This window comes from Vicugna pacos, chromosome 13 (assembly GCF_048564905.1).
Source record: "Vicugna pacos chromosome 13, VicPac4, whole genome shotgun sequence".
Classification (NCBI taxonomy): Eukaryota; Metazoa; Chordata; class Mammalia; order Artiodactyla; family Camelidae; genus Vicugna; species Vicugna pacos.
In genome coordinates, this window is record NC_132999.1 from 37631643 (window position 1) to 37641162 (window position 9520).

Consider the following 9520-nt stretch of genomic DNA (forward strand, 5'->3'; position numbering starts at 1 on the left):
CTTTTATCTCTCTGATTTGTCCATTTGTCATCTGTAAAGAGGGTAAAACAGTCCATTGCACAGGATTGTCCTGAGGATTCAACATGAGCCTTAATACCAGAGCCTCACACAGTGCCTGGCACATAGAAAGGACTTAATATGTGTCTTTGTTAAGTTGAATTGGTTTAATGTTAGGGTCTTAGGAGTGATGGGAAAAAGAGCATATGAATATATTTTTTAAAAGAGAGAGTTTGGATCCAGTGCACAGTACATGGTGAGCCTTCCAAAAAGAATTGATGATGAATGAATGGATGGGACTGTGAAGTCAAACAGCTCCAGCTTTGTCACTTGTTAGTCACACACTCTCGCACAGTGCACATCCCTCCCTGCAATGCTTCCACGCCCTTCTCTGCAAAATGGCTTTGCTGAGTAAGGATACTTACCTAGGGCTCACAGATGAGGAAACTGAGACATGGTGGCTAAATAGTTGGTTCAGGGTCTCACAGCTGGTCCTGGAGAGCTCAGGGTGCCCACCTGTAGGCTTGTTTTGAGGATTACATAAGACCAGGAATGTAAAGTTTCTGGCTCAATATATGTTCGTTTCTTCCCGTAGGCAGGCTGGTCAGCCAACCTGGGGGTCTTGGCCAGGGAGGCAGAGCATGGGGGAGTCCCCCTGCAGGGACGGGGATCATACCAGAGGCAGCTAGCTGCATGCTGGTGGTGAGTTACTGGTGCTTGGGAGGAAAGCTCCAGGTGGATTCTCTGGAGACCACCTTTCCCAGAGGACCATTTCCCGAGGAGCTGTCTCACCTCCACGGAGTCCAGTCTGCACTGAGGCCAAATAAAGAATGTGCCTTTTCCCAGCAGCCTTCCAACCACGTGAGTGGAGCCCAGGCTATACTAACAAGTTGCAATCCTAGGAGAGGGATGTGGAGCCCACGTGGGGGAGAGTGGGCGAAACAGCACTCGGCACAGGATGAGCTGGCCCCTTAGACAGTCTCCACCACCATCAGCTGCCAGTGACCTTGTTAGGTTCAGGATTGCTCTTGCCATGGACCAGGGCCAGGTATAGGAGGCTTTACCTCCTCCATATGACATCTAATCCACCCAACATCCCTCCAAGGTATCCCCGTTTTACAGGTAGGGAAACTGAGGTAGGTACGGGAAGGTAAGCACACAGCTAGTAGTAACAGAGTGACAGAGTAAGGACTTGAATTTAAGTATCTGACTCAAGAGCCCATATTCTTAACCATGAGTCCTATTACTGCTCTTCATTGGACAGAAAACTTCTTGGTGAAGCAGAAAGGGTTTTGAGTCCTGGAATGATCAATCTCCTTCCTCCTGGATTTGGCTAATCCAGGACCTGGGGGACCCTAGATTTCTTAAGGCCAGAGCTCCAGCTACTCTTTTAACTTACTCATCCATACTGGAGGCACAGCTGCTGACCTCTTTCTAGGGAATATTTCATTCACTCAACCTTCCAACAAGTATTTTTAGGGATCTTCCACGTGCCAGGACTTGTTCAAGTGCACAGGATACATCCCGAATGATAATAATTACAACTAACCTGTACTATGTACCAGGCACTATTCTAGACAGTGTACATAGATTAGCTCATTTAATTCTCTCAACAGTCCCACCGATAGCTATTATTAGCCTTTCCACATAGATGAAGAAATCGAGGCACAGAGAGGTTAAGTCACCTGTTCAATGTCCCACAGCTAATGAGCATCAGAGTCAGGATTTGAACCTAGGCAGTCCAGGGTTGGCAGTCTGATATTCAACTCGCCCTGTACTGCTGTGGCTCTCCTAGTCCCTGACTCATGGAACTTCTAGCTTTTCTTTCCCAACAGGCATGTTAAAATAGCACCAAAATAATTTAATTCAGTTTTGTTTGCTGAGAAGCCGACTGAGCAGTGAGAGTGAGTGATCCTGGACTTGTTAAGTGCTAGATGTCATGGGGCCAGTGGGAAGGAGTCCAGGTCATGAATGGGACCCTGGTCTGCTTTCCACCATGACCTTGACAGCTGTGTGCCCTTTGGCAAATCTTGTCACCTCTCTGAGCCTCCATTTCTTTACTTACAAAATGGACACTGCCTCCAAGCATTTTTGTGAAGACTTAACTAGTGTGGCAGATGGCAACAAGATTTTAAAATAGAAGAAAAAAAGGCACTGGGAGAGGGTTTATTATTTCACCAAAGTGAAAATTTGGTAAACTTATGAATGAATGAATGAACGAATAAATGCATGGTCCTAGCAGGCCTGCAGATTGGCTGCCTGGGTAACAAACAGCTCCCGTCAGGAGGTCTGTTGGAATTTTTCAGGGTCCCATCAGGGCTCTATCCTTGGCCATTTCCCCTTGTCCCTTGAGTTATTTTGCATCTGACTTTGTGTGAGCTTCTGACGCTGTTTCAGCAAGGATTCATTAATGTCTGTTGGGAGGCAGGCCTTGTGCTAGACTCTGGGGAGACGGAGAGGAAAGGGAAAGGTCACTGCCTACAGGGGCTCTTAGGCTAAGAGGAGAAGTGATCATAAATAACAGCAACAACAACAATGACCAGCAATTAGTGAGCATTTACCACATCCCAGATATTCTATTGAGGTTTTATATGCATTATTTCATTGACTCATTGCAAGAATCCCGTGAAGTACTAAAACTGTTATCCCATGTTACATAGGAGGAAACAGATGTAGACAGGCTAAATAACTTAGCCAGTTTCACACAGCTCTGAAATTATAGAGACAGGCGTGAATTTGCAAAGGATGTGCATACAAACAACCTTCTTATAAGGTAGTAACAACAGTGTATCCTACTCACGGGGCCACAACAGGCCTCTTGGGGTTCAGAAAGAGAAGGGAAGCAGAGTGATGGTGGTGGTGGTGCCGGTGAGGATGACAGTAGTGATGGTGATGGTGCTGTTGGCGGTAGCGATGAGGATGTTCGTGATGGTGGTGGTGGTGGTGATACTGGCAGTGGCCGTGATAAAGATAATGGTGACGATGATGATAATCCTCAGGTTTGTTGAGCTTCTGCTTTATGCCGGGCTCTGATCTGGGTGCTTTCTGCTGTCTCATTTCATCCTGCTAACAACTTTCCAGTGTCAGGGTCATCATCTCCCCTTGACTCATGAGGACTCTGAGCTGGAGACAGGCTAAGTGGCCTGCCCAAGGGCACGCATCCAGTCTGAGCCAGGCTGGAGCTTGCACATGCCTCACCGCAGAGCCACCACTCTTTCCCGTACCAGAGTCCCTAACCGGTGGGCCACGGGGCTGGGCATCCCGGAGATGCTCCACAGTTACCTACTGAACAAATATTGAGTGAATGGATTCCCAAGAGGTCAAAGCCTTAAGCCCAGAAGACAGAAATAACATGTCTCAAGTGAGTATGTGGAACCATTATTTCAATAGATGTGCTGGTGCTGTGATGACTAAAATACAAGTTAATTGTAAAGCATTACGTTCATGTGGCGTTTGTATCATTCTTTATTTTCCCAATAAAGAGATATAAAGAGCACGGTTAGGAGAAGTTTTAAGAAATATTTTCACACGAAAAGGAAGTCCTCTTGCTGAAAATGGTGGAAAGCATTGTGCTGTCCTGCGTGACGGGTCAAGTGCTTTGTCCCGCGTCTAGGACAGAGGTCACTGAGAAGAGGGAGGAAACCCACCAGGCTGGGGGTCGGGAGCCTGTGGCATTTGTCCTGAGTCTACTAGTGACTTACTAGACCTGAGCTATCACTTTCCACGACTGTCTCCCTAAGACCGGACACCAACATCTAAAAGATTTCCCAAGTGGCTTTTGAATGCTTGCATGCATGAATGAATGAATAATGAAAGAAAGGATGAGTGAATTATGATGAAAGGTGCTCAGGGAGCCCATGGAGGGATGTTTTCCCCAAGGAGTGCTTGAAAGTGAGAGTTTCTTAGCTGGAGAGCAGAATTAGAATGCAGGGGTTCAGCAGGTGAACGGCAGACACCCAGCTCTGTGTGGTGGGTGATGCGGCCAAGGGGCACTCCTAGGAGGCCTGCTCTTGACCCTGAGATGACCATGTTGGAGAAGGGGTGGTAGCTGGAGTTTGGCTGTGAGGTCACTCTCAGCAAGGCTCTGCTCACCATTGGGGATGCATTTTTTAAAACTCAAGTGCAAGTTGACAGCTGGCAGTGATATAATATTCTCACATTCTCTACTTCCCACAGGCCTCCCTCCAACACAGCCCTCCCAGCTCTTAAAAGCCTCTGATATGTCTCGACCATGAGACCACGGCCAGCTCTCGGCAGGTAAGCCCCCATCCTTCCCTCACACCGGGGGCATGGACCAAGTTCAGCACGGCCCTGAGACACGGGTCGTGCTTGTGGCCAAGAGGAAGGGTGGACTGACTTCAGCCTTGGCAGGAGAATGGATCCCTGTATTCTACCAAGACTTCAGGAAAAAGTGGCCAAATGCCCAGAGTCCTGAAGCTGGCATTCTGACCGGTGGCAGCATCTGGCGCTGAGAACATATCCTGGGGCAGCATCCAGGGAACCAGCTCTGACCCTATGTCAGCCTTTACTGCTCAGGAAAAGCTCAAGCAAAAATCTGCCTTTCTGGGTTTCTGCTTCCCTGCTTGAAAAGTGAGGGGATAGGATTCAGTGAACTGGGCAGGCCATGAGCCAGCTCTTCCAGGTCAGCCGAGGTCGTGCGCTGGGGGGAGGAATGGTGGGGACGGCAGCTGTCTGCCCCTTCCCTCCCTAGGACTCATCTCCTGTTCCATTGCTCTATGGACCTCTGGTCCACAGAGAGCCCACACTGGGCTTTGTGTGTGCCATGTGTGTTCATGTGTGCAAGGGGGGCTGGGACCTGTGTCCCTTCCAGCAAACTGTGCTTGAAGTTGAACTGACACATGGACAGTAACCAGACCTGCACCTGCCCTGTCACGGGCACACCATGGTCACTATCAGCTGCATTGCCCAAATGGGAAGGGCAGAGGCTGCCCATGTGCTGAGAGCATGGGTGGGCCTGCAGCAGAGTGTGGGGGCGAAGATCAAGCTGGGTGAGGGGCAATGCGGGGTGGGAGAACAGGTTACCTAACCTAAGTGAGGCCTTCGTTCGTGCAGGAGTGAGTGCCAGGCAAACTCACGGGCAGGGCGGGCCAGAACTGCTGCCCAGGAGATGAGCCCTGTCTGAAGGAGGAGATGATGTACAAATAGCCACAGTCCAGGAAACCTGTGAAGGTGGGAGGGGTCCAGTCTGTCTGGGTTTGGTTTGAGGTGGTTCAAAGACCATTTGAGCCCCTCCCCACAGAAGTGAGCCACGCCCACTCAGTGGGACCCGCTCAGGCGTAGTACTAGGCTGGTGGGCGGCCAGGGAGGAAGGGTGAAGCCAGGGCAGTGCGACTTGAGGGTTAAAAGCCACAGCCTCTACTCCCTGTGCGTTCAGGTCCTGCCTTAGTCCTGTGGTGGAACCAGCCCATTCCCTCCTGTGGAAGGAGTTGGAGAATCCTCTTCTAGGAAGGAAAGGCCCCATGGGACCACCTGTGTTCTTTAGAAGGAGTTCCTCCAGGTATTTAGATTTAAAAAAAGAAAGAGAGAAAGAGAAGAAAGAGAGAAAGAGAGAAAGAGAGGGAGGGAGGGAGGGAGGAAGGAAGGAAGGAAGGAAGGAAGGAAGGAAGGAAGGAAGAAAGAAAGAAAGAAAGAAAGAAAGAAAGAAAGAAAGAAAGAAAGAAAGAAAGAAAGAAAGAAAGGAAAGAAAGAAAGGCCATTTGAAAGAGACACTTTATCTGGGCTTTGAAGGATGAGTAGAAGTTCACCAAATAAAAAGTGGAAGAAGGGCATTCTAGGCAGAGGAGACAGCAAGTGCAAAGGTGGAGTGGCTGAGGTGTAGGCACAGAGGAAGAGTGGTAGACACGGGGCTGGGAAAAGTGGGTAGGCCTTTGAATGCCAGGCCAGGGAGTTGGGTTCGGTCCTATATGACCAAGGAAGGAAGAGGGTCAGCTCCGTGGTGCCAAGAGAGGCCTCTGGACTCCCAGGAGCCCCGGGAGAGGCTGAGAGTGAAGACAGGGGCTCATATCAGAGCCTACTGAACATCAGCAATGGGAAGCCCAGGGCAGGACGCCCTCACTGAAGTGTCTGTGGCCCCACTGGGGCTCTTCAGGTCTCCCGATGCAGAGCAACCCCAGGAATGCTGGGGTCCCTGTCCTGTGCTGGGGGCCTCTCCAGTGGAGGGCTGCTGGCTTGCCATCAGAGCTCCTTTTCCCTTCCCCACCCAGCTCTCCTCCTCCCCTGTCCCTGAAGACCGCCAGGCTGCTCCCCCAGGGCTGCGCTCCCTAAGGATGTGGTGCTGTTACCAAGGCCCTTCCCAGCCCTCTCCTCTCCACTGCATAACAAAGGAGCTCCTGCCCTAGAGTCATTTTCTGTGTGGTGGGTAACACTTCGCAATTTGGTAGTTTTACAGTTTCCTCTCTTGGCAGAATTCAAAATGCCTTCACATCTGTCGTCTCATGGGACAGAAGAAAGTGTCGGCTCTGAGGCCCGAGAGTGTGGGACTTCAGCCCGGCCTTGTCACTCCCCTGGGGAGTAGTGTCACTGGCCAAGTCTCAGGGTCTTCATCTCCTAAATACCCACCTCCGCGGGTGGGGCCAGAATCCAGGGCCAGAGCTCGTGTGAAAGGCCAGCCCAGTGGGTCATCAGCGACACTTCCATTCTGTGCTGCTCCCCCAGCTACTTCCCTGTGATGGAGCAGGTGGCCACCGATGGGCTGTGGTGGCCTGGAAAGGCCCGTGGGAGGTGGCATGTGCAGTTTGCACCTGTGCCTTAGCAGGCAGGTAGGCCAGTGGACTTGAGTTTGCTTTGAAAAGTTCGTTCAGCAGATCTTTCCTGACACCTCCTCTGTTTTAGGCTCTGGTGGACACTGGGGGCCCAGCCAGGAATAAGATGGTCCCTTCTCTAGAAGGGACATGTAAACAAGTAGCAACACGCTGTAAGAAAGGAAGAGCTTTGTGGAAGAGGGGGCGTGTGAGCCGGCGCTGGAAGGATGAGTAGGAGAGATCAAGAGGGAAGGGAGCGAGGGCCTTGCAGGCAAAGGGGCCAGCAGGTGCAAAGTCATCGCTGTGGGAAACATCCTGACCGGTGGCGCATCAGTGATGAATTTTATGATGACCCGCCCTGCATGGTTCCCTGTCCCAGAGAAGCCTGGTGCCTGCCCCCTTGTCAGCTCGGGAGGGTCAGATCCTGGCCAGACTTCACAGCTCAAGAGGAATGTCAGTGTGCTGTGAGATACGGCCAGGTGTGCATCCTCTGGTGCCCAGGGAAGCACGGAGCTTCTGAGGCTTTTCTTGGTTGGAGTTGAGGACACGTGTTACCCACAAACTCAGAAGTAGTCCTGGAGACGTTACTGGTGTGTTTGTGCAGGGGCCTGGGATAGAGATGAATAAACGTGGTCCCTGCCCCAAGTACAGAGGACAGGGTGGACAGGCCCCAAAGGCCCATATCACATAGCTACTGATACTCTAATTGGAAGCATTCAAAGTGCTCTGTGGCTGTAGAGGAGGGGCAGCCAGAAGGCAGGAGCAAGGGGGCAGCATAAGGAGGAAATCTGAACCAGACGGTAATAATGAGAAGAAATATCAAAACCAATGATTATCGAGCACCTATTAGGTGCCAGGCACTGCTCTAAGTGTTTTATATGGATTTACACTACACCTACACAACAAAGCCATGAGGCAGGGCGGTTATCATCCTCTTTTACAGATGAGGAGAACTGATGCACAGAGAGGCTGCATAACTGTCCCAGACACACACAGCTGGGAAGTGGCCTAGCCAGGCTGAACCCGGGCAGTCTGGCCTCAGAGTCCATCCTTGAATGACCTGGTGTAGCCAGACACTAAGCCCCCTCTAAGAACTAGAAGCACCGACCATGCCTGGGTTGGGACCATGCCTGTCTCACTCAAGCGCATAGTAGGCACTCAATATAAATGCGCTCACTAACACACGGCATGGATGAACTGGGCCCTGAAAGAGTTGGAACAGAAAATGAGAATCAGGACAGGCCCTGCGGATGGAGGTTGCAGCTGGAACAGAGGCCTCAGGTACCAGCACTTGGGATTGCTTGGCAGCCCTGCCAGATCTGAGCACTGGAAGGCTGGAGGGAACCAGATAAGGAAGGCAGAGTCTGAAAGGCAGCTTCTCAGGCTGACCGCTTCTGTTCCAAAGACGTGGCACCTGCCCACCTTCCCCTGCAGGCCATCCCCACCCGACCTGTCCCACATCAAGAAAGGGAGGGGGCCGTGACCTTTGTGTCCACACACCTCTGTCATCCATTCCTTCAAAGGCTCCCAGAGGCCCATCTGGGAACAGGACCACAGGTTCCCCAGAGGCAGAGGAGGCTCGTACCACCCAGGAGGGGCTCAGGAAAGACAATTCAAAACACTCTTGGCTTTCTGAATGTTTGAGGCTTCCGGGAGTAGATGTTTTTCTAAGATCCTTCCTTCCTTCCAGCTCGATGGGCTATGCATGGGAAACTAGGGCTGGGACTTAGCTCTGTGGTTTCCTAGCTGGGCGCCCTTGGGTGAATTGATTCTGTACCTGTTTCCATCTCCATAAAGTAGGAATAAAAGCAGCTACAGAATTAAAGTTTGGGGAAACTCCCGTTAAGAACAAGACTCAGTGAAAAGTTGTTTCTCGGCTTCCTGGGACCTCAGTTTTCTCCATAAAAAGAAGAACTGGAGAATGTTGATCTTTAATGCCAGCCAGGCTTAACATTCTAGGTTTCAAAGCTGCCAACACCAGTGGACGAGATACATAGACGTAGTTACACACACATACGGGCTATACGCCTGTAAGTGTATCCAATTTAATCATTTTTGCAAATTTAAATATACACTAAATTAAACTTAATATGAACATATCACTGACAGCATCTTTTATCATGTTTTCTTCTAATTGAAAAAGTAATACTATTTATGGAGAAAATTTTGGAAAGCACAGGAAAAGAAAAAATTCACCCACTATTCTACATTTGACACTGCTTCTTACATATTTAGTGAATGCCTCTCCCATCTTTTTCTTCCTGTGCACATACGCAGGTTATTTTCAAAACAGTTTTGGGGTTGTGTTCTGCGTCCTATTTTTTAACTCAGGCTGAGCTGTTGAACCAGGTGTCCGGGCGGGGCCGGCGTCCCTGTGCCCGAGAGGAACCGGAGGCGGCTGCTGTCACAGCTGTTCTGGGCCCCCTGGCCCGCTCTTGCCAGGGCGCTGGCTGCAGGCACCTGACCTACGGATGTTCTGGGTCTCTGGCGGGTGCACATTTTACACTAATTTTAGCTGAGCCTCTCAGGCCCGCTGGCCTTGGGGGCCGCACATAATGGACGCCTTATGTGGACAGCTGCCGACAGCGCAGGAAGAAGTGTCCCACCTTAAAATGTTCCTCATCGCCGGCCAGTCCTCTGCTCTCAGAGAACAAGCCAGCTCCCTGTTCCTTCTCTCACTAGGAAGGGGCCGTTGTTGACGTTCCCAGCCCAGCAGGCTGGACCTGGCGGGCAGGTGGCCCACCAAACACATGGGCGATTGC